This window comes from Schistocerca cancellata, chromosome 4 (genome assembly GCF_023864275.1).
Source record: "Schistocerca cancellata isolate TAMUIC-IGC-003103 chromosome 4, iqSchCanc2.1, whole genome shotgun sequence".
NCBI lineage: Eukaryota > Metazoa > Arthropoda > Insecta > Orthoptera > Acrididae > Schistocerca > Schistocerca cancellata.
Window position 1 is genome coordinate 458,157,340 of NC_064629.1, and position 19,353 is coordinate 458,176,692.

Consider the following 19,353-nt stretch of genomic DNA (forward strand, 5'->3'; position numbering starts at 1 on the left):
TGGCACGCAATGGAAAGACTGATGTGAATTTTATACGGCGTGAGTAGGCTGCTTCCCTACATACTGTATTGCTTGTATCTTGTCTTTACTGGTTTTATGTATCCTATATTTAATTTTATGTCACCCAAAACCGGAAGTTAGTAGCTAATAGGCAATAAAGAGTGCAAATTTTTTGAAGATCCTTGTTCTCCCGATTACAAATAATCCGATCCAGTATTAATTGCGAGGTTGTTCAGGATGTCAGACCGGGTGACTGGGATCAGGAGAGGCACCGTAGGACATTTTACTTTCCATTGTCCAGTACAAAATATACACATTTCAATTCCACGGAGTGAAGTACAGTGACGTGCGATTGAAGAATGCTGTGTGAAGAGGGGTGGCACTGCACGCTGGCACACTTAAGACCAAATAACATGGCTTACATTTCCTTGAACGTATACGTTTTATGTATCAGACTCTTCAGAAAGATGTGCGCTAGAAAATGAACATATTTTTGAAAATTCGATTCTTTAAAATTTTTGACGTCGTATCTCAAACGCTCGAGGGAGGCGGTCTGGGAGGGGGGAGGGGCGGGGGATGCCACTATCTCAATATTGCCCCGTTTCGGAAATATTGTAGATCCGGAGTTGATTCACAGAGCAGTATGAGTTATAGTGGGGAAATGTGTGGTCTCCACGCGACCCGTGTTTACATTTAGTGATTTTGCTGTTTCCTCTTCGTTTACTGCTCTCACGTCAAATGAAAATAAAATGGATTTCTGTGGCCGGGAGCTATCAAGTGAATTAAAATACATTCACATAATTGCGGAAGGGAAATATACGTTATTAGTTTCAGATTTTATTTTATTTCCATTTTTCTGACAGCCATGCCTTAATCACCTTGTAGATCAATGAAGTTATTTTTATCGGCTTGCTAAATAAATTTTTTTTTATTGATCTTTTACGCTGAGTCAGTCAATGTGTTTGAAACAAAGTGTTTAGTTCCACACTATTGGCTAATTTCGACTGCTCGCTGCATTTCAAGTGCACGTTTTCATATTCTAGCACATATGGCATTGTGCCATAATAAAGAATCAAAAATGAGTTAATACAGTGCTGGTACTCCAAGAAAATTTACATTCCGTAACCCACACTGAAAAGATTAATATCAGGTCGAGTCCTACTTCATTGGGAATCTGGACATACGAATGTTCCATTTTAGTATGGTTCACGAAATTCCGATGCTCTTGGAGTATCCTCTGATGTCTTTTTTCTTTTATGACGTAATGTAAGATCTTTTAATGTTTTACACGTAGAACATACGGGCTTCCTGCGTCATAGCAGCTGCCAAAGAGCGGTGGCGCCTGTTATCTTTCGCTCTCTGACTACTACTGAAACGAACCTATTTCTAACAGGTCGCGGGAAAATATTGCGAATGGTGGTTTGAAAAGCGTTACTTTCAAAGTAAATTTCCTTTTCGCAAGTTGAACTATGTGCGAGAAAGTACGATGAATTTCTTAAATCACAGAGCGTTTGATGACGAGCTATTTAGAAGTATTTCGAGCCCAGAAGATCAGACATTCATGTCGTTATTATGAGAAAATTGATGTAGTGCTATGGGAAGCTCTCTCTCTGCTCTGTGGTAGCTAATTTATTTGTGGAAAACTTTAAGGAAAAGTCACTGGACTTGGCTTAAAATTTTACTTACACATTTGTATGATATATCTTAAAGTGTAACACGCGCAAAAAATATGAACATTATATGTGAAAGCTTAGCTTCTCTTGCATCTTATTAACCTTAGAAACCAGTATTATATGTGAAAGCTGTGTTTTTCTTGTATCAACACTATGTATATTAATTTAAAACCTTAACTTTTATTGTTTGTGTATCCACACTATTTAACAGTGATGTTGCTATTAGCTGACTACATCACGTGTCCTGTTGTCTGAGTATCCGATGGCATCAGCTGACGGGATCACGTGCCATGAGCTATGACTGGCTTACAAAAGCGCATCGCAATCTCGATTACAATGGTTTGGAAAGTAACATGCGGTGTTTGGTGGAATTAGAATTTATACTTCCGTAATACGAAAATATGCAGCGTACATGTTGCTGCATGTCACAAATCTTTCCAAAAGGAGATTTCTTTCCTGAGTTTTGTTTTCTAAAGTGCTGGGAAATTGTAAGCCCGTGTATAAAAACATAACCATTCAAAGGATTGATAAGTTTTACAGTTCCGAGGGAAAATATACTGTCACTTAATACCACGGAAAAGTGTGTTTTCATCCGGCAGAAAGAGTATTTTTAACCGGCAAATCCGGGAATTTTTTTTCCTTTTCCTCGTATGCACCCTGAAAATTCTCCCAACTAACCGAATTAAACCATTCGCCTTCTCTACTACAGTCTTTATGTGTTCATTCCATTTCATACTGCTTTGCAACGTTACGCCTTGATATTTAATCGATGTGCCTATGTCAAGCAGCACTCTATTAATACTATACTCATACATTTGGGTTTGTTTTTCCTACTCATCTGCATTAACTTACACATTTCTATATTCAGAGCTAGCTGCCATTCATCACCTGAACTAAAAATTTTGACCACTCATTTTGTGTCCTCCTACAATCACTCAACGACGACGTCCTCCCATACACCACAGCATCATCAGCAAACAGCCATGAACTGCTGATTACCCTGTCTGCCAGATCGATTATGTATAAAGAAAATAGCAGCGGTCCTATCACACTTCCATGGGCACTCCTGGCGATAAACACCATTGAGAAAGGACTCCTGGTAGCCATTTTCAGTGATCTCAGTGCGATTTATTTCGACAGTAACTCGTCTGCTACTAGGACGTAGTGGTGTGTTCCTTTTGTGCTCACAATCAGATACCAGAGTTCGATGGCCACGCAGCCAAGTAATTTCCTATTGATAAAAGGAAAATGGAAACAGCTTGGTATGAGGAAAAATGTTATGTATTTTCACACTTCGTGCAAGCTGCCAGCACCTCCCTCGCTGGCTAGTCACTGCTGTTAAAGTACATAGATTTTTAAAGTTTTCTAGCACACTTCCAAAGACCAAAATATTCATAGATCAGTTGGGTGTACCAGATCAGTTCATTTATCAGCTCCTTTGACACTGATACCACCCATGACATACGTTTCGATTCACACAGTGGAATAATTCACTATTTCTCAGTAGTACAGTACCCCTGCCTTACTTTTTTCGTATATTTTGCAAGGCATTAACAATGAAGTACTCGTATTGCAGACTTTCATGAACAGGATGTTGAATATGTCCGCATTTATTTTCTCCTCTGTATCCCAAGTTAACTCATCTGGCGAATACGAGAGTATGTCGGCAGTGACGTTGTCTTTACTATGAATGTGCTTCGTTTGAAATGCGAATACCTGAAGGTAAGTAAACCAACTACACAACCTTCCATGTGTGAGTTTTGTTGCCATCAGAAATTACTGGGCTTTGTGGCCCATGTAGAATACGATAGTTCTTCAATATAAAGAGTTCCAAAATATCTGGAATGTGTATACAATAGTTAAGGTCTTAGATTCTGATACAAAATAGTTATATTTGTTTCTTGTTTAGCACACAACTGCTAATCACAGTTTTGCTGCAGTATGAACCAACACAAAATGGAAGGCTCCGAGCAGGGTTGGTTAGAATTGGAATGTATGCTAAAGCTTGCTTCAGTTCTGTGAATTCTGTGTTTCTTTCCTCATCTCAGTTCCAGGGTATGTTCTTTTCCTGTGAGAGCACAGAGTCAGAGTGATGCAAATATCTTGATCCCCATAAATCTCTGATAGAAATGTATTAACGAAGGAAGCTCTTCACTTCCTTCTTAGTCACTGCTGTTGGGAATTCCTGCAGTGTCTTTTGTTTATCCCTGTCAGGACAGATTCTGTCTCAAGAAATTAGATGTCCCAGAACAGCAAGTTCCTTCTTTTCGAAACTGGACTTGGTGTTGGAACGTTCAACTTCCTCCTTTAGTGCCATGTCAAATACCCGAATGAACAAACATACGGATGTTAACAAACGAAAAGGTAACTTCTTTAACTGATAACATCTACCGTAGCATAAAAATGCAGTGCGCTGCTGGCAACTGGAGTCTAATTAGATCTGCCAAAAACTCAACCACAAATCGACTGCCGAGAAAATGATTTTCGTGTGGTATTTTTGTAACAACACTTCTAGAGTTTTAGGCACAGTGACAGTGTTTATATGGCTGGAATCCAGCAATTGTCTGCCTTTTCCGCCTTTCTTTGGTGCTACAAGCAGGGGACTACTGTAGTTACTGCTTGTCCTTTCAATAACACCTTGGCCAGTCGATGTGGCCGAGTGGTTCTAGGTGCTTCAGTCCGGAACTGTGCTGCTGCTATGGTCGCGGGTTCGAATCCTGCCTCAGGCATGGATGTGTGTGATGAACTTAGATTAGTTAGGTTTAAGTAGTTCTAAGTCTAGGTGACTGATAACCTCAGATGTTAAGTCCTATAATGCTTAGGGCCATTTGAACCATTTGAATAACCCCTTGTACCAACATCTCCTTAATTTGTTGTTCCACCTGCTCTTTAAAGATCAGCTGAAAACTGTATGGTCTTGTGAAAAACTCATTATGCTTCTCAAGCCTAAACTTGTATCTAAAATTCTTAAAAGTACATTTTTAACAATAAAGGCTTCTGAATGCTCTGTTAATATGATTTTGGGATCTTCTTGGTTCTCATTTGGCATGTCACATATCTTGGAAACCTTGCATCCAGTGATCTGGAGAATTTCATTAAGCTCCACTCATACACTGTGACAAATTGCGCTAAACAAATCTGGCGAAACCAAAAAAAGTTCATAACGCGTTGCTGACTGCAGGATCAATCACACATTACCAAGCACACCATCAGTCAGGGGGTTAGGTACAGCTGCAGCTGCTGGACCGTGCTAATCATCCGCAAACAAACCATCAGGTAGGGCAACTAGTGGCATCCCTTTAATATTTGATACCAGACTTACTTCCTCCTCCCTCTCCCCCTTTCTATCTGACTGTCTCTCTGTCTGAAGTGGTTGCTTCCCGCTTGTGTGAACCAATGTATCAAAACTCACACGGTCCGAGATGACCCCACACCCCTCCTCCCTTCCATCCCCTTCTCACCCACGCCACTCATGAAGACCTAGCGCTGGTAATCGATATATCCCTTTGTTCTCACACTTCCACTGCAATGGAAACTTGTAGCAGATGGAACAAAGGCATCTAAGAAGAAATAACTGGCGTCTGTTGTGTGCCACACTAACCCCTCCTTTGTCCTGAACAAAGTAGCAGATACCTGGGAAATCCCTAGCCCTTCCATAAATTTAAGGCTGTAGACGTCTTGCAAATATTCGGTCACCCTCTCCGATTGATTTACTAATTCATTAAATAGATACCTATATGTGCAGGCAGTTTTTCTTTGAATCCTATCTGTGGATAGTAGGACTGGTATATTAGCCGTGTTTCAGTCCTGTAACCACCCAGATTCCTAACCATTCTGGATCTTTCCCCTTGCTTCCTATTTGTAGATATTGGCACAGTTAGGTCATTTGGTTGGATGTCCATTATATTGGAGTTAGTGGAGGATTTCTAATTTCTGCTCAGTACCGTGCTATGTCCTTAAACAATATGCGAAGGCGATGTAGTGATGTGTGTGCCCGCAGTAACACTATTGCAAACAATAAATTGACCAATCGGAAATTTGACACCACGTTTGGAAACAGAGATGTATAAAATCATAGTTGAAAATTGAACTTTCGGCATGAATTTATACTGTCACTGTTGTGTATTTCCTGACCACTATATGTCGGCTAAGAATGGTTTATAAAGCCCTATAGAATTAGAAAGTTTGTTCACTCAGCTACATTAGATCGAAGAAGGAGGACGAAAGGGTCTACCACATTTCGGGATAGTAACAACAACAAATACTACTGCAGGTCGGAGTGCAATGCAATGTACTGAGAAGCACTAAACCTCGATCCTAGTAGTTAACAAGACTAGGTGCCTGAGACTGCTGAAAACACTCGTACATACAGCCCACTCACCTCCCAGATGTTCATACGCAGCACACCCATCCTCTTATACAACACCATCGCCAACGTTCACAGGTCAGAGAAGACTCTCACTGTGACTGCAGCCACATATGTGTCTATCAGAGTGCACCATCCCGTCCATGGAGGGCTTCCGAGGATGAATGGAGTGATAGGGATTCGAACGCTATCAATACCTCCACCGCCAGCACTTGTCAGTAATCGACAATGAATCGCTCAGTTTTGCATGGAGAATACATGCAGAACACACGATCGCAGAGACATTCCAACGCATATGGAGAATTAGTTAACCATACACCCAAAGAGACGGCAACACGTCGAGGTTAAAATGGTTCAAATGGCTCTGAGCACTATGGGACTTAACTTCTGAGGTCATCAGTCCCCTAGAACTTAGAACTACTTAAACCTAACTAACCTAAGGACAGCACACACATCCATGCCCGAGGCAGGATTCGAACCTGCGACCGTAGCGGTCGCTCGGTTCCAGACTGCAGCGCCTAGAACCGCTCGGCCACCCCGGCCGGCCGTCGAGGTTAGCAGCATCCACATTCCCAACGTGACTGGTTTAGGAGGCTCGCACCTTAAGACAGAGATACCCTTTCGTTCCAGCTACCTCCGTCACACACCCGGACTCCAGGCACAGCTACACTAGGAAACCAGCTAAATATTTATCAGCTTAATTATAATTAAATATTATGATCTTAGCGCCGATCTGGTGACATTCGACAATGAACTATGTATCGGAAATACCTCCCTCTGACGACTGTAGCTCTAGAAATATCAATATCTGTATCCCTCTTATTTCTGATCATAAATTTCCACATAAAATCTCTCATAACCTTATGGCTATCGTTGCAATGAAAATCGGGATGTCCTACGCAAATCCATAACTCCCTTCCAAATGAGATAGTCATCATCTTTGCACATGTGAGAACAGTGACCACATTAAATTTACATCTAAGGAATAGAGCCGTAATCGTCTTATAAGCGGCCAGCCATTAAAAACAGGAGCGCAACGACTATGGTACGGTCACCCTGCATAAAAAGCGGTCTTGCTTCAACAGGCACACACATGTATCGCTGGCGACATCCATGCTAAAATCTATATATGCTGCCTAAATCTCCACACAAATACTGTGGCACTGAATACAGATGGTGATCGCTGTGGTGTGTATTAACAGACCTAAGGTAAGCTCGTAATAAAATCATTCTTCTCACCGAATTTAGAAAGTGATTTGGCTAGCCGGCCGGGGTAGCAGAGCGGTTCTAGGCGCTACAGTCTGGAACCGCGCGACAGCTACGGTCGCAGGTTCTAATCCTGCCTGGGGCATGGATGTGTGTGATATGGTCGCGCGGTTCCGGACTGCAGCGCCTAGAACCGCTCGGCCACTCCGGCCTGCTAGAAACGCTGCCTTAGATTTGGAATCAAGTCTCTCCATCAACCACACACTTGAATTAGATCCTATGTGGAAGTCTTTTAATGATTATAGCCATTGGTGAAACATATTCGCGGCACTCTCATATCTCGCAACGAGTCAGCTTTTTCGAACCAATCTGCTACGGACCCCATACAACAAAACGCCAGCATAGCTTTAGATAGTGTCTCTACATCTTGTAACTGTTCATCTGCCTGTGCTCCGCCCTCCATGTAGCTTTGTCCATGTGATCGTTCCAATTTATGTCGGAAATGAGCGGAAGATGGAGAGCGCTATAACGACCACCTTCTCCATCCAGTGGAGAAACAGGGTGAGCTGATATGACGCCACAGGTCCGTGTTTTGATCACTCGGCGGAAATGGGAACATGCTGCAGCTCTGCCAACCGTGTACAATGTGTAACTCTAGCGCCTAACGAAGCTTTGTCCTGCAGCACGATTTAGTAGAAAAGACAATATGAGCAGTTACGTTAGTGTTTCTTATTGGGAAAATTAGGATGACTTCACGTCATACAGGAACTGAAAGAAGGACGAGGATTGTGCTCCTGCATTGCGATGCGTTTCCAAACTACGTACTGCAGGTACTCTGCAATCCGAAGTAGGTCTGCGTTTCTCATGCTGGATTCATGTCTGTCACCCAAGAATCTTTCTCTCTCTCTCTCTCTCTCTCTCTCTCTCTCTCTCTCTCTCTCTCTCTCTCTCTCTCTTGAAGTTATTTTCTACCACCCAACAGAGAGATACTGCGAACTATAAGCAACCAAACTTTCAATATCCATATCTTTCATTGCAATAGCATTTCCCTATCGTGTCCTGCCAGAGAGCTCGATGTGATTTTACCGTGTCTCTCTCTTCCAATATATGAAAAAAAAATATATTATGCGTTTCTCCATCCATCTGGAATATGTGGTTTTCACATTAAATATACACATATTGGTTCAGTGCAGCAGGTGGGGAGCTATCAAAGTCGCTCCCACAGACCTGTGTAAAGTTTCTTTGCTTGTACTGGAAGAAGACCATTCCCACAGACTATCATTTGCAATATCACAGAAAGCAGCGCATCACATGGTGTAATTTAAGCTTCTCCCATAGCACACAGGATGGTTGAAATAAAAGACAGAGGTGATGTTTCTCATTGACAAAAATATGGAAGACATCGCAGCATAGGGAAACTGGAAGATTCTACAGCATTGTGGAGCGCCTCCAAACATCTCTCCAGAGGTGATGATCTCTACATTTAAACTCATGTCTCACAGTGACGGGGAAGCAGATGTCTCGGTGTTCCGTTCTCAAAGAGACCAAGAGTATTGATTCCTAATATTGGCGGGGCATATCGCACCCAGGTATACGGTTACTGTTTTGGTGTCCTAGTTGGCGGTCGTCATGACCCCCAAATCTTTAGACACGGCGTCTTTCATTTTTATGGATTACAATGCATAACCGCATGTGGAACAGGGGGTTATTCTGCAAGACTTACACCCTTAGAGCACAGGTAGTACGGATCATCAGTTGTCATTTGCACTGGTGGAGAAGTGGAATGATTTTTATACACTAAGGCGAGCATCTAAGTGCCCTCATCGGTTCCCATTTTTGTCGTGTTTACCTCAGTTTTACGTCTTCCATCAATTTTCTTAAATTTACCACTTTTTTCGTAGTTTAAACCAATTTTACCCAATAGCACGAGTTCCAAAGCATCAACCTCGATGACTTGTCACGACAACAAAACGACTAATATCAGCGATCTCGTGATGCTATCAGCCAATGACATTGCAGCATGATTCTCAGCTTTTGTATCATTGCTAAACCATCACCCACCATGACCTTGCAAGGGTCATATTCAAGTGGACACATAACGAACCCTGTTACACTGCCTACACAACGCAAATAGTGTTTCTTAGTGTAGCAAATAGCCATCGGCAGAAAGGAAGTGCAAAAACTACGTTCCTTAGCCGAAACAGTTTGTAAATGCAGTAAGATTTTATTACGATTAGCCATCTCTCCCTATGTGCATGGGAGTCACAAAGTACTCTCACATTCGTGGATCCTGAGCAAAACTCTAGATGACCTCTCTATGCATGTCGCAATATTCCTCTGTCTTTAAACAACCCTCCCAGCAACACTGTTGCAGCTTTAATTTGGTACTGACCAGAAGTAGGAGTGCACTATACCAGCTACATTCGACGTCTCGTTAAGGAACAGAATGAGATTAGTTCTACGTAATCAATACACTTCAATATTTTCTTATTGGAAAGAGTATAACACGTGTTTTAAACTTGCACAACCGACTGACACATGTGATATAGTGCGGTATTCTCATTCCAGTACGAAAACCATCATCCTGCGAAGACTGTTGTGTACCAATCTCACTCACATAATCCGTCCAGTTACACACGTTCTCTCTAGACACATACATGCCTTGGAGTTAGCACTCCTTATTGGTGTATAGTAGAATGACCCTGATAAAGCTGGGAGTGTTGTGGTGATGTAACACACGATTAATATGAAGAAAAAACGTATGGTGTATGTATGATGCAGCTCCAGATGGAAGGAGTTTGAAACATTTTACGCAAATCACTTGTGCTACCAGTTGTGTAGTATTGTTGTAGTGTTTGGATGCGTCACCAAACAGGTAATGGAATGAGAGAAATGATTGTAGAACATAAACACACACTCCTAACGTTGTACGGTTCTGCACTTAAACATGCTATAACGTTAAAGCAGTGTGATTTCCAGTATATCAGTCACGTGGAATGAAACATTGTTAATACTCTAACGCACGAAAAAAGAAAAGCGTGAGAAAGAGAGACAGAGAGAGAGAGACAGACAGACAGACAGACAGACAGACAGATAGAGCCATTGAGAGAGAGAGAGAAAGAGAGAGAGTGATGTTTTGGTGACAGACATGAATGCACCCTGACACATGCAGATCTACTTCAGACTGCAGGGCCGGTATGACTTGTAGTTTGGAAACGCACCGCAAGTCAGCAGTAAATTTCTCGTCCTTCTTCCAGTCCCCATATGATGTGAAGTATCCTTAATATTTCCGGTAAGAAACGCTACCATAACTGCAGATACTGTCATTTGTATTGCCTCGTGTTGAAGGAGAAAGCTTCGTTCGACGCTGGCCTTAGACATTACAACAGTTGGCAGAGCTACGACAGCATGTTCCTATTTCCACTGGTTGCAGAAGGTGGCTGATATAGCGCTCTCCAACTTTCGCTAAGTTCCGGCTTAAACTGGAACGATCGCATTGACATAGCTGTATGGAGGACTGGGGCGGACACTGAGCAACAGTTACAAGACGCAAACAGGCTGTCTGAAACAAAGTTGGAAATTTGCTGTATGGAGTCCTGAACAGATTGGTTGAAAAAAGGTGACTCTTTTCAAGATATAAGAGTGCCACAAATATGTTTCACCAATGGCTGTAATCATTAAAAGACTTCTCCATATGACCCAGAGTAAAAATGGTTCAAATGGCTCTGAGCACTATGGGACTCAACTGCTGTGGTCATAAGTCCCCTAGAACTTAGAACTACTTAAACCTAACTAACCTAAGGACATCACGCACATCCATGCCCGAGGCAAGATTCGAACCTGCGACCGTAGCGGTCGTGCGGTTCCAGACTGTAGCGCCTTTAACCGCTCGGCCACTCCGGCCGGCTGACCCGGAGTAAGTATGTGGTTGATGGAGAGACTTGATTCCACAACGAAAACAGCGTTTCCACCAGAATGTGTGGCACTATAGATTTGAAAAGCCAGTGTACTGGTCACAGTATTTTGTACATTTCTTACGACTTCAGTCTAGCACTGCATTTCTTAAGTGATTCTTAGTGTATGTGATCATTCTCAATCAACCATCATCGTCCCTCACCTGTAACCCCGTGGACATATTACAGAATCGCTATTACAGTGTCTACATGGCATCAAAATAGAATGCATTACAAATACTGTTTTTTAGCATGAGAAATATCTAGCAGCGGCATGAAGAAGTTGCAAATTTTGGCTTAATATCACGTTCTTTAGCCGAATCATTTCCTAAATTTGGTGAGAAGTGTGATTTTATGACTAACTTACCACAGATTGCGACGTGTACCATACTTTCAGTCTGTTAATATACACAACAGCGATCACCATATGTATTCAGTGTCGCGTTATTTGCGTTAAGGACTACTTCACTCGAAAGTAGTAACATACCTCTATTTATAAAGCATATATAGTTTTTAACATGGATATCGCTAGCGTTAATTGTGTGTGCCTGCAGAAGTATGACCGCTTTTATGCAGGATGATAGTAACATAATCATCGCGATCATGTTTTTAATGGGTGGTTGCTTTTAGGACGATTACGTCTCTCTTCCTAAGACACAATGGTATCACTCACAAGAAAAACAAATTGAGCATATCCATCCATTCCGGAATTTTCGCTCTATATTGTTTGGTGCCACCAGCATTCAGTTGTTACCGAAGTCTTAAACTTAATAGGGGATGTGTGATAAAATCACTGTGATCAGCAGGCTTTTAAAGTATGTGTTGGGATGTAATCTTAACGCAATCAGTGTCCTGACATGTCTAAATAAAATGACTATACCCAGTCGTAAGGGAGGTTTGGATTTGACATTGGGCGTTGCAAGTTTCAATGCATTAATAACCGAATAGGTATGAGAGCTTTTACATTGAAAATTATGATCAGTCATAAGGAACATATTGATACTAATATTTCCAGAGTCACAATCGTCAGGAGGAGCTACTTCAGATACATTAGTCATTGATTATTGTCACCAAATTGTGCGCTAGGATCGTAATATTTGATTATAATTACATTGGTGAATATGCAGCTGTTTTCTTAGCATTCCTGTGCCTGGAATTCGGGTGTGTGGCGGAGGTATCCAGCAGGCGGAACAAATGGGGAAAAAAATGGTTCAAATGGCTCTGAGCACTATGGGACTTAACTTCTGAGGTCATCAGTCCCCCACAACTTAGAACTACTTAAACCTAACTAACCTAAGGACATCACACACATCCATGCCTGAGGCAGGACTCGAACCTGCGACCTGTAGCGCCTAGAACCGCTTGGCCACCCCGGCCGGCGAACAAATGGGCAGTTCAGGCATAAGGTGCGAGCCTCCTGAACCGGTCTGGGGGGGAATAGGGGTGCAGCTTACCTTATCATGTCGCCCTCTGTTCAGGTGAAAAGCGAACTAATACTCCATGTGCATTGGGCTGCCTCCTCAATCACGTGTGCTGCATGTATTCTCCGTGGAAAATTAAGGGAGTCAATATCGATCGTTGACAAGTGTTGGTACTGGAGGTATTGGTATCATTCGAATTCCTACCACTCCAATAATCCCCTGCACTCTCCATGGTCCAGGTGGTGCACTCTGACAGACACAGACATCTGCTACTCCGGCTGTGGTCATGGTAGCAATTTTCTCCACCTCTGGGTGTTGGCGCTGGTGGTGTACGAGGGAACAGGAGTGGCGAGTGTGGACATCTAGGAGTTGAGTGGGCTGTATGTACGAATGTTTCCAGCGATCTCAGACATCTTGCTATGGTAACTGCTTGGCTCCTGGTTTAGTGCTTTTCAAGACATTGCAATGCATTCTGTCTTGCAGTGGTATTTGTTGTTGTTACAGTCCTGTGAAACGGTAGACCCTGTCCACCTACTTCTTCGTTTAGGTATAGCTGAGGGCACAAACTTAGGATTTCTGTAGTGGTTTATAAAAGACACTTCGCAGACCTTTACTGGTCGGGAATTCCACAACTGTGACAGTACGAATTCGTGACGAAGTTGGGAAGTTCAATACGATTTTATCGCATCCAGTCAAGAGATTAAATCACTGATTGTTCAATTAAGCGTTTCCAATAATGTTACTGGGAGCACACACATCATTCGAACCCCTCCACAGATTGTTTAACGACATAGCGTGCAACTGAGCTGGACTTTGAAATTCTCAGATACCTCCAACGTAATGGACTTTCCACCAAATGACCTAACTGTACCAATATCCACAAATAGGAAGCAAGAGGAAAGAGATCCAGAATGGTTTGGAATAATGGTGGTTGCAGGACTGAATCATGCCAAATATACCAGTCCTACTACCCACCCACAGGATTAAAGGAAAACCTACACAGACACAAAGGGTGTCAATTAATTATTCCTCATTCTTCCTGATAAAGTGAGGGAATATCTGCAAGACATCCACAATCTTTCGTTTTGGAATGGCTGAGGATTTCTTGGGTGTCTGCTGCTTAGTTCAGAACAAAGGAGAGGTTAGTAGGCACACGTCAGACGCTACTTACTTCTTCTAAAATGTCTTTTTTTCATCCGCTACAGGTTTCCATAGCAGTAGAAGTGTGAGGACAAAGGTTTCCATAGCAGTAGAAGTGTGAGGACAAAGGGATATACCGACTACCAGCGCCAGGTTTCCATGAGCGCCATGGGTGGGGGGGGGGGGGGTGGAAGGACATGGGAAGGGGTTAGAATGGAAGAGGGGTGGGGAGGACATCTTGACATGTGTGTGTTTTTGCACACGTTGATTCACACAAATAGGAAGAAACCACTTCAGACAGGGAGAGGGAGAGGTAGAGAGGAAGAGAGAGACAGGCAGGACGTGAGTCTGGTAACAAATTTCAAAGGGATGCCTCTACCAGATGCTGTTTTTGCAGAGGATTGGTGTGGTCCAGTGGCTGCAGTGATCCGTGACCAGTGGCGCGATGCAGTGGGGTGCAATTAAGCTAATAATCAGAGACATGCATCCCGTCAGAGGCTCCAGGTCTCCCTCAGGCATGGGTGTGTGTGTGTTGTCCATAGCGTAAGTTAGTTTAAGTTAGATTAGGTAGTGTGTAGGCTTAGGCACCAATGAAGTCAGCAGTTTTGTCCCTTAAGACCTTACCACAAATTTTGAATTTCAGGGACATGATGTTGAGGTTTTTTTTCCCAGGTAATAGTTTAATTACGTGTGGTGAGTGTTTCTTGATGGTATTACTTGCGCAACTGGAATGAAAGTGCCATAGTGGTTTAAATATTCCATACTGCCTTGTCATCCACAAATCGCTTAAATAAACAGTATTACATACACTGCAGTCAATTTCCCAACAAATTCTTTAAATAAATAAAGAAACTACATTTCATACACTGTCTTGCATCTCAGAAATTGTTTGAAGTAACTTTATTTCTCAAAGTGCCCTGGCTACCAGCAATTTTTTAAACAATATTCGATTCACTGCATTCGATTTCCTGCCAAATATCCAATCAATCAATGTTTCCAGAAGAGTGCAGGATCCATCAAGGAAAGCTGTCCCACACAAAAGGTTATCAATGTAACTAAGTAGTCAATGATATTGATAGAGTAGAATGGACTTTTTGAGTAACTCAGGCCTGAAAGTGCTTGTGTCAGCCAGAGGGAGGGGCTAGGTTTGAAGGTTTCCTGCAGGGTTAGGAGAGGAGAAGTGTGAGGGAGGAATGATTGGGGCTTCTCAGAGGGATGGATTATTTCCAGGAGGTTATAAATCAACCCCCAGGGAGTCATAAATCAATTAACAGAACAAGAGGTTAAGGGGAGGGGGAGGAGTTAGAAGTAAAACCATGTAGCAAAACAATAGTTTATGGTCAGAAATCAAACAGCTGCCGCTATTTAATTAATTCTCATATCAATTTCATATAAAGTGGCGTAGAATAACAATAGGATAAGGGCTGACATGAAGCAGAACAATAGGTTAAGGCATGATGTCACCATTGCCCCTCAATGTATACTTGTCGCTGATGTAAGCAACCCACTATGTGGGATAAAACCGCCATCACAATACTACTCCCATAACTCATAGTTGGTCAGTCTCTTTCGTTAATTTCTTCACATCTCGTCTGAACCAGTCAAACTTCTCTGTTTCTGATCATTTGATCTATTTCATTTTTTATTTTAAACATGTAGCTCTGTAGGACCAAATTGAGCAGGAAATCTCTAAGGCCATGGCACGTGTCAGTACATGAAATTACAACATTAAAGTAACAACAGATAAAATTAAATGTTTATAAACCCAAAAAATTTAAACCCAGATATTTTCCACTCTTGGAATACTAAATGCACATTAATAAATAGGATTACACTCTACCAAAACTGTGGTTTCTTAGTTTTGGTACACTACATAAATGATGTAGTAAATGGTGGGATTACTGGTAGTGGTGGTAGAACTGTTAGGGAAAGTAATGTAAATGAGTGTGTAAAAGAGAAACTGGGGGCCGACGAAATCTCTTTGTTTTTTTGTTTGTTGGGCTGCTTGTCTTGCAAGTAAATAGAACTGCACACCATTCAGTGTTAGTCCATTTTGTATTTTTATATCCATACATAATATAAATTGCATTTTATAAGTAATAAAAATTTTGGCGATGTTTCGACTTCTGCACTTTTATATAACCAAAGCAATTACTTTAGATACAAGTACAGTTTACATGCACAAAAATAAAAAATACATACAGGGTGTTACAAAAAGGTACGGCCAAACTTTCAGGAAACATTCCTCACACACAAATAAAGAAAAGATGTTATGTGCACATGTGTCCGGAAACGTTTAATTTCCATGTTAGAGCTCATTTTAGTTTCGTCAGTATGTACTGTACTTCCTCGATTCACCGCCAGTTGGCCCAATTGAAGGAAGGTAATGTTGACTTCGGTGCTTGTGTTAACATGCGACTCATTGCTCTACAGTACTAACATCAAGCACATCAGTACGTAGCATCAACAGGTTAGTGTTCAGCACGAACGTGGTTTTGTAGTCAGTGCAATGTTTACAAATGCGGAGTTGGCAAATCCCCATTTGATGTATGGATTATCACGGGGCAATAGCCGTGGCGCGGTACGTTTGTATCGAGACAGATTTCCAGAACGAAGGTGTCCCGACAGGAAGACGTTCGAAGCAATTGATCGGCGTCTTAGGGAGCACGGAACATTCCAGCCTATGACTCACGACTGGGGAAGACCTAGAACGACGAGGACACCTGCAATGGACGAGGCAATTCTTCGTGCAGTTGACGATAACCCTAATATCAGCGTCAGAGAAGTTGCTGCTGTACAAGGTAACGTTGACCGCGACACTGTATGGAGAGTGCTACGGGAGAGCCAGTTTTTTCCGTACAATGTACAGCGTGTGCAGGCACTATCAGTAGCCGATTGGCCTCCACGGGTACACTTCGGCGAATGGTTCATCCAACAATGTGTCAATCCTCATTTCAGTGCAAATGTTCTCTTGACGGATGAGACTTCATTCCAACGTGATCAAATTGTAAATTTTCACAATGAACATGTGTGGGCTGACGAGAATCCGCACGCAATTGTGCAATCACGTCATCAACACAGATTTTCTGTGAACCTTTGGGCAGGCATTGTTGGTGATGTCTTGATTGGGCCCCATGTTCTCCCGCCTACGCTCAATGGAGAACGTTATCATAATTTCATTCGGGATACTCTACCTGTGCTGCTAGAACATGTGCCTTTACAAGTACGACACAACATGTGGTTCATGCGCGATGGAGCTCCTGCACATTTCAGTCGAAGTGTTCGTACGCTTCTCAACAACAGATTCAGTGACCGATGGATTGATAGAGGTGGACCAATTCCATGGCCTCCACGCTCACCAAATGTAGAGACACTTCGTGCTCGTATTGTGAACGGCTGTGATACAATACGCCATTCTCCAGGGCTGCATCAGCCCATCAGGGATTCCATGCGACGGAGGGTGGATGCATGTATCTTCGCTAACGGAGGACAATTTGAACATTTCCTGTAACAAAGTGTTTGAAGTCACGCTGTTACGTTCTGTTGCTGTGTGTTTCCATTCCATGATTAATGTGATTTGAAATGAGCTCTAACATGGAAAGTAAGCGTTTCCGGACACATGTCCACATAACATATTTTCTTTCTTTGTGTGTGAGGAATGTTTCCTGAAAGTTTGGCCGTACCTTTTTGTAACATCCTGTATAATTATGTTGTTATTTTGTGCTCAGTAGAACTACTCATAGTTATTCTCGTTTCACCAGCTGTAGTAGGCGGTTAAATACAGAGTGGAGCTGAGGAAACGCATGGTTTTTGAACCGTTAGTACACGGTGACGAGAGGGGGTGTTGACCTTCAATGAACGTTGGAAGACTGCCCATACAATGCAGTTTCAGTCGCTATGGAGCGCTGGAGCGTAGAGCATCGTGTGTTCTTTGTCGAGCAGTACTTTAGAAACTATGATTCCGTAGTCACAGTGCAACGTCTTTTCCGTCAAAATTTTAGAGTAGGACGTCGAGGTGCAGTGCCTGATCGAAATACTGCACTCCAATGGGCTGCAGTGTTTAGAGGTACTGGATCTGTGATGAAAAAGAAACCACCTGGTCTTCCCTGTTCACTTCGTACTCCGGAAAATGTAGACCGAGTGAGAAACGATCGGCTAGACAACAGGCTGTAGCGCTGGGTATGTTACGCCGTTCGCTTGACCGCATCTTACATGATGATCTTAAGTCTCACCCGTACGAGATAATAATCGTCTAGAAGCTTAGTGAAGGGTATTTTGTGCAGCTTAGAGAGTTTTGTCTCGTAATTGACGAAATTTTTACGGGAGATGCATATGCTACAGTCTTGATGAGTGATGAAGCACATTTTCATGTAGACGGTTACGTCAATGTCCAAAATTGTCGGTATTGGGCGCCGGAGAACCCACATGAATTACACGAAAGACCTCTCCACAGTTTAAAAATAACTGTGTGGTGCTGCATTTCAAAGATGGGGATTGCTGGACCCATTTTTTTTTTTTTTTTTTTTTTTTTTTTGAAGAGGAAGGAACTGCAGTTACTGTGACATCAGGGCGCTACCTTAAAACGTTAAACAACTTTCTTCGTCCTGAACTTGAAAGGCGTCAAATGAACATGAGATAAATGTGGTTTTAGCAGGAAGGCGCCACAGCTCACACGGCGAGAGCATCCACGGAAGTGATTCGACACGTGTTCCCAGGACATGGTATTTCGAAATATGGTGATGTTTACTGGCCCCCTAGCTCACCCAATTTGTCGATATGTGACTTCTTTTTGTGGAGGTATTTAAAACCAAAAGTCTACATAAAAAGCCTCGCACAATCGATGACCTGAAGAATTCCATTCGTCAGGAAATTTAAGTAATGCCGAATGAAATGTTGGAGAGAGCCATGCGTAACTTTCGGGAGAGGATCCAAATTTGTAACCAGCAAGAAGGACGTCATCTCCAAGACATGATTTTTCGAACCTAATTAAAGTATGTATATTTCAAAACTGCATTAAAAAATCTATCACTTAATGGTTGTTTTTATTTATTATTTTTATCAAACCGTGTCCCAGTCATTCAATAGAGAAAATATGCGTTTCCTCTGCTCCACCCTGTATTACATCATTTCATTCAAAAAGTCTGTAGTCGTTTGATCATCGCTGTAGATATGGAAGTTTAGTATCGCAATCTTACGGCGAAATACCCTCCTTTCTGCGTACTGACATTTGCCAAAATCTTGTTTCAGTATCTGAAATCGTTTACGAGATGTAATGAATTTGAGAATATTTCCTTCTGGCTTTATCACTGGCATGCGAGTTCGGGATGAAGCGCTTTACTTACGATTAATTTTCTCGATACTGATGACAGGTAGCAATATCTTTAAAAGCTTAAATAAAATATTTTGACTAAAGTTAAGTCTTGATCACACATGTATGTTTTAATCATATAGGTAACCGGTTTCGGTTCTTTCTACAGAACCATCATCAGACCCATGGCTCCCTTAGGATGGTAGGCGGAGCTCTCCTCGCTGCTACACTAAAGGATTCCATAAAAAAGAAAACAACTTTCATTCGCCTTCAAAATACTCTGCGT